Source organism: Notothenia coriiceps, unplaced genomic scaffold (assembly GCF_000735185.1).
Source record: "Notothenia coriiceps isolate Sejong01 unplaced genomic scaffold, NC01 NC01_scaffold00037244, whole genome shotgun sequence".
NCBI lineage: Eukaryota > Metazoa > Chordata > Actinopteri > Perciformes > Nototheniidae > Notothenia > Notothenia coriiceps.
Window position 1 is genome coordinate 21,843,416 of NW_011369945.1, and position 10,010 is coordinate 21,853,425.

Below are 10,010 nucleotides of genomic sequence, written 5' to 3' on the forward strand. Positions count from 1 at the left end.
AGGAATCAGATTTACTCTCAGACTTATCTTTCCTTTTTATTTCTTTTTGGCAAACGTAAAAAAAAGGCTTTATTTTTAATTATTATTGTTCTTATAAATGCAAGCATATAAAAACAGTGAGTAGAAACTCATTTGCCGTAGACTCTGGGAATAAAACCTGCCAAGAAGAAATTCCACTATCGAGGATTTCTCTGTTTTCCGTATATTAGAGAACATTTTGTACCTTGACACACACACAACACACACAGCACACACACCACACACACAACACACAACACACACACACACACACACAACTACACACACACACACAACACACACACACACCACACACACAGGCACACACCACACACACACACACACACACACACCACGCTCAGTCACTCGTGTATTCTCTTTGTGAAGCGCTGAAGAACGCAGGTGTTTTTCCGCCTCTCCACATGGCTAGAGTGAGAGTGTGGAAAATACTGAGCCAAGGATGGAGGAGGGAGGGAGGGAGGGGAAGGGAGGAGGGAGGGTAGAGATTTTAACATTTGAAGACCATTTAGCATGCACTAAAACCTATAGAACACGCTAGAGGGAAATGGAAACACCAAAAAGCATAATAGGGCCTCTTTAAGTGTAAGTCCTTTGTTTGTACATCTTTATGACGGATAGAAATAAGGATGTAAGGACAAAGAAAAAGGAAGTGGTTGTGTTCTGGTTGGAGGAGATCTGGAGGGATGCTTTTGGAGTCGGATGGAGGGGAACGCAGACAGCCTCGTCTAAAAAAGCCTCCCTCATCGCCTGCGTCTCACTAATGGCTGGAAGCCAAAGAAACAGGGCTCGCCTCCATTATCTCCCTCGTTTCCACATTCCCTCCATCCTCCATTCTCCACTCTCAACCCAGAACACAATCACTTCTCCTTAAATCCTTTCCTCTGTTCAATATTTCGTTTATTTTTGAAAAATTAACAATACCTTTTTTTGATTTCTTAAAATACAGAATAGCCTAAATATGAAAGAATAAACATCCTGATATTGAATGTAATGTTTATTTAATTTTGCATTGAAAGTGATGCATGTAGTGGTGTTCTCTAGGTTTTAGTGCATGTAAATGGTCTGCAAATGTTCAAATCCTGCCTGAACGCCATCCATTGGACTCTTTGTCTTACTTCCGGGACATAGTGGACATCACCGTGGTAACTCTCGCTCATTTGTCATCCTGTCGAACGAACAAAGACTTACACTTAAAGCAGGCCCCTGTTCATGGTTTTTGGGGTGTTCCCTTTCTAGTAGTGTGTTATCAAGGTTTTTAGTGCAAGTTGAGTTGTCTGCAAAGGTTCAAAATCCCTGCCTGCCTCCAATTGACCTCCTTTGTTTACTTTCCTGGACATAGTACATCACTTTGCCTACACTCACGCTCCTTTTGACTAGCGCCTCCAAACAGATTGGACACCCACCAAAGATTTATTTGTAAAAACTAAAACGAATAATTTATTAACAAATAAACAGGGGGGGGGGAACTGTAGGTGATATACTAAGGGGGCGGGACATCTCTAAGAGGTTGACCGAATCACAACAGAGCTAACCAATCAGAGCAGACTGGGCTCTGGTTTCAGACAGAGGGTGAAAAGAGGTGCTGCAGCACAGACAGTATGAGAGAAATAAAGAGCTTTTTGAACATCAAAGCGTGGAGACATGTCCCAGTAGAGGCGTTGTAGTAATCCATATTGCTGTACGTGTGTTTCTCCGTACAGTGAAGCGTTACTGCAAGACATCGAGCCCGACCAGCAGTACGACCAGCAGCTACGCCCCGAGCAGCAGCAGCAGTCTGAGCTGTGGAGTAGGAGGAGGAGGAGGAGGGGGAGGGGGAGGTATAGGTAAATATATATTTTGATATAGATGTAACCGGTGTCGATTGGCGGTGTCTGCGTTGTGTTTTGTGTTGTTGAAGGATGAGACCCGAGCCAGTATACCGTTGAGGCGATCTCCGTTTATTTACTGACAGAGACAATATACAACAAATCAGTATTGAATGAGTTGTCCCTCAGACTGACTCTTCTCACGTGGAACATTCACAAGAAGGGCAGAGGAAAATGTCAGGGACACAATATGAAGAGGGGAAGTCCCCATACAAATAAGCTTCTGAGTACAGTGACTACAATTTGGAGGTTCCGCCCACTGATTCTAGATCAGTCAGGTATTTAACGTTTAATAAATAAAGAACACAGAATTTTTAAATACAAAACACAGAATTTGTGTGATTATACTAAATGACTGACAAAGAAATATTTAACAATAAACACCACTGCATATTTACAACTGTTACATATATTTGTATTTTTGCATTCGGGATTGTGGGAAACGGTATTTCCATCTCTCTGTCTGTACACACAAACAAAGATTGACAATACCGTTGCCTTTGCCTTTGAGCAGGAGGAAGCAGCGCCAGCAGCACCTGCAGTAAGAGCAGCTTCGACTACACTCACGACATGGAGGCGGCGCACATGGCGGCCACGGCCATCCTCAACCTGTCGACGCGCTGCAGAGAGCTGCCCCACGCTCTGGAGAAATCACAGGACCTGCTCACACAGGTACAGATGGGTCCATTTACTCTCACTGCCAAATACATTCACATTAACAAGTCATGCTGACATGTTTTCTAGGATATTTTGTGTATGAGGTATCAAGTAAAATGTTGAAAATGAACTTGACAAAATAGCATTCAGTTGAAATTAAATAAACGTTACATTAAATATCAGGATGTTCTGTATTCAATTCAATTCAATTCAATTCAAGGCCTTATTGTCATGTGCACATTAGCTACAGTGTAATTATGTCAATGAAACACTGAAGTCAAAGGCTCCTCCAACAGAGTAGCATGAATATATATAGGACATAAAACAATTCAATAAATAGTTAAAATAGTGCAAGAGAATGTGTTGAGATGTGCAAGTAAATGTAATGTTTCATTCATGCCCCTTTATGCAACTTTTATAGAATATTCCATGTTTTTTTACAACCTTAGTTGCATTTTTGTTGTTTCACCATCTTTTCTATCAGTAATTATAAAATTGCACCCACCAGGGTATTGCTGAGATATGGGAATGTGGTAAAATTACAACAAAAAATAAATAATTTGACCCAAAACTGTCTGTTTTTAAAAATCCATTACCACATACAGATTCACTTCTTGTTTCTACTTTGAACCTCTTGTTTTACCTTTGATTAAAAGTCATTAAGATCTGGATTAACAGTTCTTTCCCATGTTTCCCATGTTTTCTCCAGATCTCAGCCGTCAACTTGGTGAGTACAATGTTATTATTCCTGAAAAATAATTAATAAAACTATTACAAAACAAGACCCAAGCAGTAATCCAAGCTGTCCATCCTTTAAGGGTTAACACAAACTTTGCAAACATGATAAAAAAGTTTGAGAGACCCAGATATGGATCAGGTAGTCTGAGGGAAATCAAACTTTCACACAGATCAATACTAACAATTTCAGGCATATTGATATTTTTTACATTATTAAAAAGTGTGTTTGAGGAGTCAAACTTTTAAAACCTGTGTTACAAAGTTTGGACTGAGTTGAAACTTTATACATATTTTGATATTATATGTCCATTAGGAATCATTAGTGTAGGCCTTAGGTCACAGCAGGCACATAGGAAGTGTGTCACGAACTTGGATACACAAGGTAAAGGACTCAAATGCACGACCCGGGAGACAGAGGTCAAGTATAAGTAAATACTTTATTTTCAAAAAATTGAAACACAAAAAAAGATAGACACTCTTACAGCCCGTCCACACGGCGGCGTGCGTTGAAGCTTCAACGCTTCTGCCCGTTCACTTTGAATGGCGTGACGTCACGATTCGCCGAACTGCATTGTGGGAGCAAAGCGTAGCTTCTCTCGCGGTGCTCGCTGCAAAAGTAGAGCAATGTTCTACTTTTGCCGCCTCGACGGAAGCGTCAGCCAATCAAATCATATGCCAGTGCAAGCTCTAGCCAATCAAACCGCGTGCTTGTGTGTCCGGGGCGGGAGATTCATGTGATTGGTTGTTGGTCGAGTTTCAGACACGCCCACCGGCAAGCTTCAACGCTTCTGCCCGTTCACTTTGAATGGGGTGATGTCACGCTTTGCCGAACTGCATTGTGGGAGTCGCTACGCGTTGCAAAAGTTGAGCAATGTTCAACGTTTGAAGCTTCGACGGAAGCGTCAGCCAATCGAATCATATGCCAGTACAAGCTCTAGCCAATCAAACCGCGTGCTTGTGTGTCCGGGGCAGGAGATTCATGGGATTGGTTGTTGGTCGAGTTTCAGACACGCCCACCGGCAAGCTTCAACGCACGCCGCTGTGTGGACGGGCCGTCAGCATGTCGTTGTGTCCCTGAGACACTTCACCCCACATTGCTCCTGTGGGAATTGCCCACAGTATTGAGTATGTAAATCGCTTTGGATAAAAGCGTCTAACAGGTAACATGTAACGTAATAAATGACTAAAATCTGATTTTTTTGCCAAGTATTCTGTCTTTAACAAAAGTTGCGCCTCCTCGCTCTAATTGACTCTTATTTACATTTTGATGAGATTATATGATTGTTTTTACTAGGGTCAGTATTTCATCTACATAAAGTTGGAAGACAGTTCAAAAACACAATGGCCACATTTCAATCCCAATTATATCAAGCGCCAAAAAACACCAACATCCTACACTTCCCATAATGCAACACAACAGAATTTCTCATAGTCCCTCCCTTCCTGGATAACATCCAGCATATTTTGGACTTCACACCCTCAGGTTGCAGATTTACTTGTAAAGATTTAAATTAAGTAGGATATGATAAGCAACATTTGACAAACTGTCACTATTATATTATACATACTTGAATACCTTATGGAGGAAATATTCTTCGTCATAACGTTTTTTAGAAATTTACAGAAAGTTAGTTGTTTACCTCGTCTCTAAAAAGTAAGATAACCAAAATGATTATTGTTCCAGAAACTGATGAAACATTTTTAAGTGATTATTGCTAGATAATATTTCTATAGTTCTTCGCCAAAATTCTTATGTCATCCATCCACCAAAGTGCTTAATCTGTCCCGTTACAGAACATTTAATGTACCAAACAAAGCCGATTCGTGCAGATAATCAAATAAATCGCTGCTACTTTCAAGGAATATTCAGAGCCTTAATTTCCTCGGATGCTTCCCAGGAAAATCATATCATCAAAATAATTACTGGTCCTAAAACTGATGACATATTTTAAGCAATTATTGCTTCACATTGATAATCTGACAATACTTCTGTAGTGTCTCACCAACATATTACTGTAAACCTCCAAAGTGCCTGAGTCAGCAGGTAATTTAACGGAGCTGACGCATGATCATTTCAGATTGAATGAAATATCCGCAGCCTAAGTTTCTACCAATGCTTCCTTGGAAAATTGACAAATATATAACCAAAATGATTGCTTGACCTGAAAACATATGACATATTTGAAGCATATTATTGCTCCACAATGATAATCTGACTATACTGCTGTAGTTCTAGTTCTGGAACATTTAACGGAGCTGATCCGTACTTTACATTTTCATGAAATATCCGCAGCCTAAGTTTCTTCCAATGCTTCCTTGGAAAATTGAGAAATATATAACCAATGATAATCTGACTATACTTCTGTAGTTCTACATCAACATTATTTATGTAAACCAAACATTTAACGCTTCGTGCTCAGAGCAGATTTCATGAAACATCCTCCGCCTGAGTTTCCTCTGACGCTTCCTTTGAGTCCTGGTTCTGGTTCTGGTTCCTGTTGCCGGGCAGATTGGAGGCCTGCTCCAGCAGCTGCTCCAGGTACCGGTCCTCCGCCCTCTCCTCCTCCGCAGACAGACTCTGCGCGGGGCCGAGGTGCATCACGGGGGCCGAGAGGGTCCGCGGGATCCCGCAGGAGCGAGGGGCCGCGAGAGAGGAGTCGTCTGTGGAGGAAGGGGAGCGTTGATCTGTGTTTTTATCTGGGGTGTCCTCCGGGGGCCGGTAAGGCGGAGGGCCCGTCAGCGGGGAGCCGTCGGGGGGGAGCTGGCTGTGGATGATGACGCTGGACTCCTCCTCCTGCTCAGGGTCCAGGTCCCGGGGGTCCTTGGAGGGGCTCTGGTCAGGGGAGTCGATGATGTTCAGGCTGAGGCCGGCTGCGGAGGTCTTCCCTCTGGGGGGGGGCAGCTCGAGACCCAGGGGCAGACGGGGACGCTCCTCTGGCTTTCCTGAAAAACAAAACAGATGCATTTAAGTCTGCGGTTCTCCAACTTCTTGAGTCTCTTTTTTTTCTCCAAAGGGGGTTTGGAGAAAAAAAAAGTCAGGCCCCCCCCCCAACACAAATAGTCACGTAATGGGCCAAGTTAACACTTATTAAAATACATCAATATGAATGTGAGCATTCCTTTCAAAAAAATAAAATAATAACTTTGCTAGAACAGTGAAAATAAAACAATGCTCCAGAAGTCTGTGTGCTCAAAAATTATAATAAATAATACAATTGTGAAATCCCTTTTCTCGATCAATAACCTATAATACTTTGCCACTTTGCAAACTGTGCAAAGAAATGAAAAGAAAGAAAATGCTGATATTTGGCAAAGAAGTGTGTCTTCACAGCATTAGTGGCTGCAAAGAGCCTGTTGTTGCACTGCACATTTGTTCAAATCTGGGTTTCAGGCTTGACCTTCCATCCTCATCATGTGCATTACACACCTGTGTCCTACAGCGCCCTCATAGGTTTCTCAGTGTCACTACACGACACAACAGTTTAGTGTTTCCGCCGGTCATGCCGACGTCATAACATTTTTTTTTTTGTCATAACAATTGTTCCTCCTGGTCTCTCGCACCCTGTCATGCCTCTGCGCCGCCCACTTTGAGAAACACTGACTTAAGTTCATGTTGTTGATTATAATTGACTCAACCCATAAAGGGAAACAACTAGATTCCCCCAAGCATTCAATTAGCATAACATATTTTGTATATCAAATATATTTTTTGTTCTATTTTTTACAAAAACACCTGTGATATTACAAAAAAAATGCGAACTGGGTTCAAATTCTGAAAGCAGATGGTTAAGATATTTAATTATGTGAAGCATAATGTAATATTATAATATTATATATGTGTATATAAGGTAGAGATGTTGTCCTCTGAAAAGGTAAAGAAGTCATGACAAAAATATCCTCAAATAATTATGTTTTTATTTATGAGTGTGTATTCAGGTTCAAGCCATGCAACACACTCAGGGACTTTCAGTGAGTGTGTAGGTGTGTGTAGGTGTGTGTAGATGTGTGTAGGTGTGTGTAGATGTGTGTAGGTGTATATAGGTGTGTGTGGGTGTGTGTGGGTGTGTGTAGGTGTGTGAAGGTGTGTGTAGGTGTGTGTGGGTGTGTGTAGAGGTGTGTGTAGATGTGTGTAGGTGTGTGAAGGTGTGTTTAGGTGTGTGTAGGTGTGTGTAGATGTGTGTAGGTGTGTATAGAGGTGTGTAGGTGTGTGTAGATGTGTGTAGGTGTGTGTAGGTGTGTGTAGATGTGTGTAGGTGTGTGTAGGTGTGTGTAGGTGTGTGTAGGTGTGTGTAGGTGTGTGTAGATGTGTGTAGGTGTGTATAGAGGTGTGTAGGTGTGTGTAGGTGTGTATAGATGTGTGTAGGTGTGTGTAGAGGTGTGTGTAGATGTGTGTAGGTGTGTGTAGGTGTGTGTAGGTGTGTGTAGATGTGTGTAGGTGTGTGTAGGTGTGTGTAGGTGTGTGTAGGTGTGTATAGAGGTGTGTAGGTGTGTGTAGATGTGTGTAGGTGTGTGTAGGTGTGTATAGAGGTGTGTAGGTGTGTGTAGGTGTGTGTAGATGTGTGTAGGTGTGTATAGAGGTGTGTAGGTGTGTGTAGATGTGTGTAGGTGTGTGTAGATGTGTGTAGGTGTATGTAGGTGTGTGTAGGTGTGTGTCAAGGTGTGTCAAGGGGTTTGAAGGTGTGTGTAGATGTGTGTAGGTGTGTATAGGTGTGTGTAGGTGTGTGTAGGTGTGTGTCAAGGTGTGTCAAGGTGTGTCAAGGTGTGTGTAGGTGTGTGTAGATGTGTGTAGGTGTGTGTGTGTGTGTAGATGTGTGTAGATGTGTGTAGATGTGTGTAGGTGTATGTAGGTGTGTGTNGACTCAACACTACTCACCACTGACTGAGTAGTATTTACTTTATTTAACATACTTTTGTGGAACGAAAAAAGGTATTCTGATTGTGATTCTCTACAGAGCTGACTTGATGTCTCATCATACTGACTGTAAACAGTGTGTCATGTGGGTTTCAACACTGTCTGTTAAATGTAGGTCTACAGAGTCCGTTGTGGATATTAACTGTTTTGTTAGGGTTAGTGTTGGGAAAATACTGAATGTTCCTTCTGTATCAGAGTAGCTCATGATAACAGAGGCCCTACGTAGCTGTGTACGAAGCCGGATGTATGACTACATGGATGACGCTCATGAGACACTGTGATTGAGTTATGATATGTTCCTAAGACTGGCCTGATGACACAGCCCCTAGAGAGGCATATGGCTGTCATGTTTGTTGCTTATGCAGGCCTTAGGTAATCTTAACTAATGTCAGAATACTGCTTTGAACCGGTATTCCTCCATCTTGTTGACTGTGACACCCTCTCTTGTACATCAGCATATCAAGGACTCTACTCTGGGAACTATTTGTCCAACGCAGCCCTGTGTGTGATGACTACTTCCATGTATGCTGATATTGAAGACCAAGCCGGTGTCGAGTGATATTTTTCTAACAGTTTGGATTTTATAGTATAATAGCCATGACACCTTTATTTCTTGCTGTTTTTTATAAAATAAATTCCGCTAAGCTAAAGGCGGCTAATGTTCAGCCTGATGACATTTGGTCGTGTCATTTAGACACTTGTTAGCAACAACGGTTTTTAAATTCACGAGTGGGGTATTTACTGACGTATTTGATGTCTTAGAACAACATCTCTTCAGCTTCTGTTAACCACAGACCTAATTTCAGGCTAACAACCAAAAACACATTCAGAAAACCATTGACTTTCATATAGGAAGTGCTAAAATACTGACTGATTTCTGGGTTTTAGGACTCATTCCTGCATTATCTTTGAAATGCCTAAAAGTAAAACGATTGCCCAGTGCTACAAAGCATCACTAGGTTTTTATAAGTGCTAAAAGGTGAAGGAATCAACACATTATCAAACCATTTCTGCATGTCTGCTAGCTTCCCACAACTACTCGATATTATCATGCCGTCAGAAGCCCTACTGATAATGATACACTTACTGGATATTTTATGGATGGTGTACTATTAGAACAGTATGCAGTGAAGAGGCTGTTTAATTATCCTTGAAATTTGAATCAATCTGTTAAGTGAAGCTTCTTGCCTCGTGCTGTGAAATATCTCACTGATATATCAATATGGAGGATGAGTTGCAGTTCTTCAGGGAGGTACAATGCTCAATGACTCGGTGCACGAACCTGCTTGGATCAGAAGGAACTCCTTTGACTCAGAGCCCATCACGTTGGAGGCGGTGCAGTTGTAGCTGCCGAAGTCATTCTGGGAATCAGGAGTGATCTGAGAGGAGATGGAAAAGAGACAGAGAGGTCACACAGGTGAACAAAAAGAAAATACTACACTGAGTAGACCCATGGATAACTTGAATGTGTAACTTTTAAAACTAGATATTGTTATAATTAAAGTATATTCGGTGTCCTTGGTGTCATGAAAGGCACCTTAAATAAAATGTATCATTATTACATTTAAGTATATTCAGGGTTTATATAGGTCTTCGTTTGTTCTTCACATCTGTCATTTTTTATTGTTTTAGACTCTAAAACAATAGAGCAATTAGATTTATTAATTAATTACTTATAATTATAATATATATATATAATTATAATTAATTAGCAATTAGAGCAGTGCTTCTCAAAGTGTGGTCCGCGGCCCACTGGTGGTCCGTGAGCGCCCCCTAGTGGTCCGTGAGTATATTGGTAA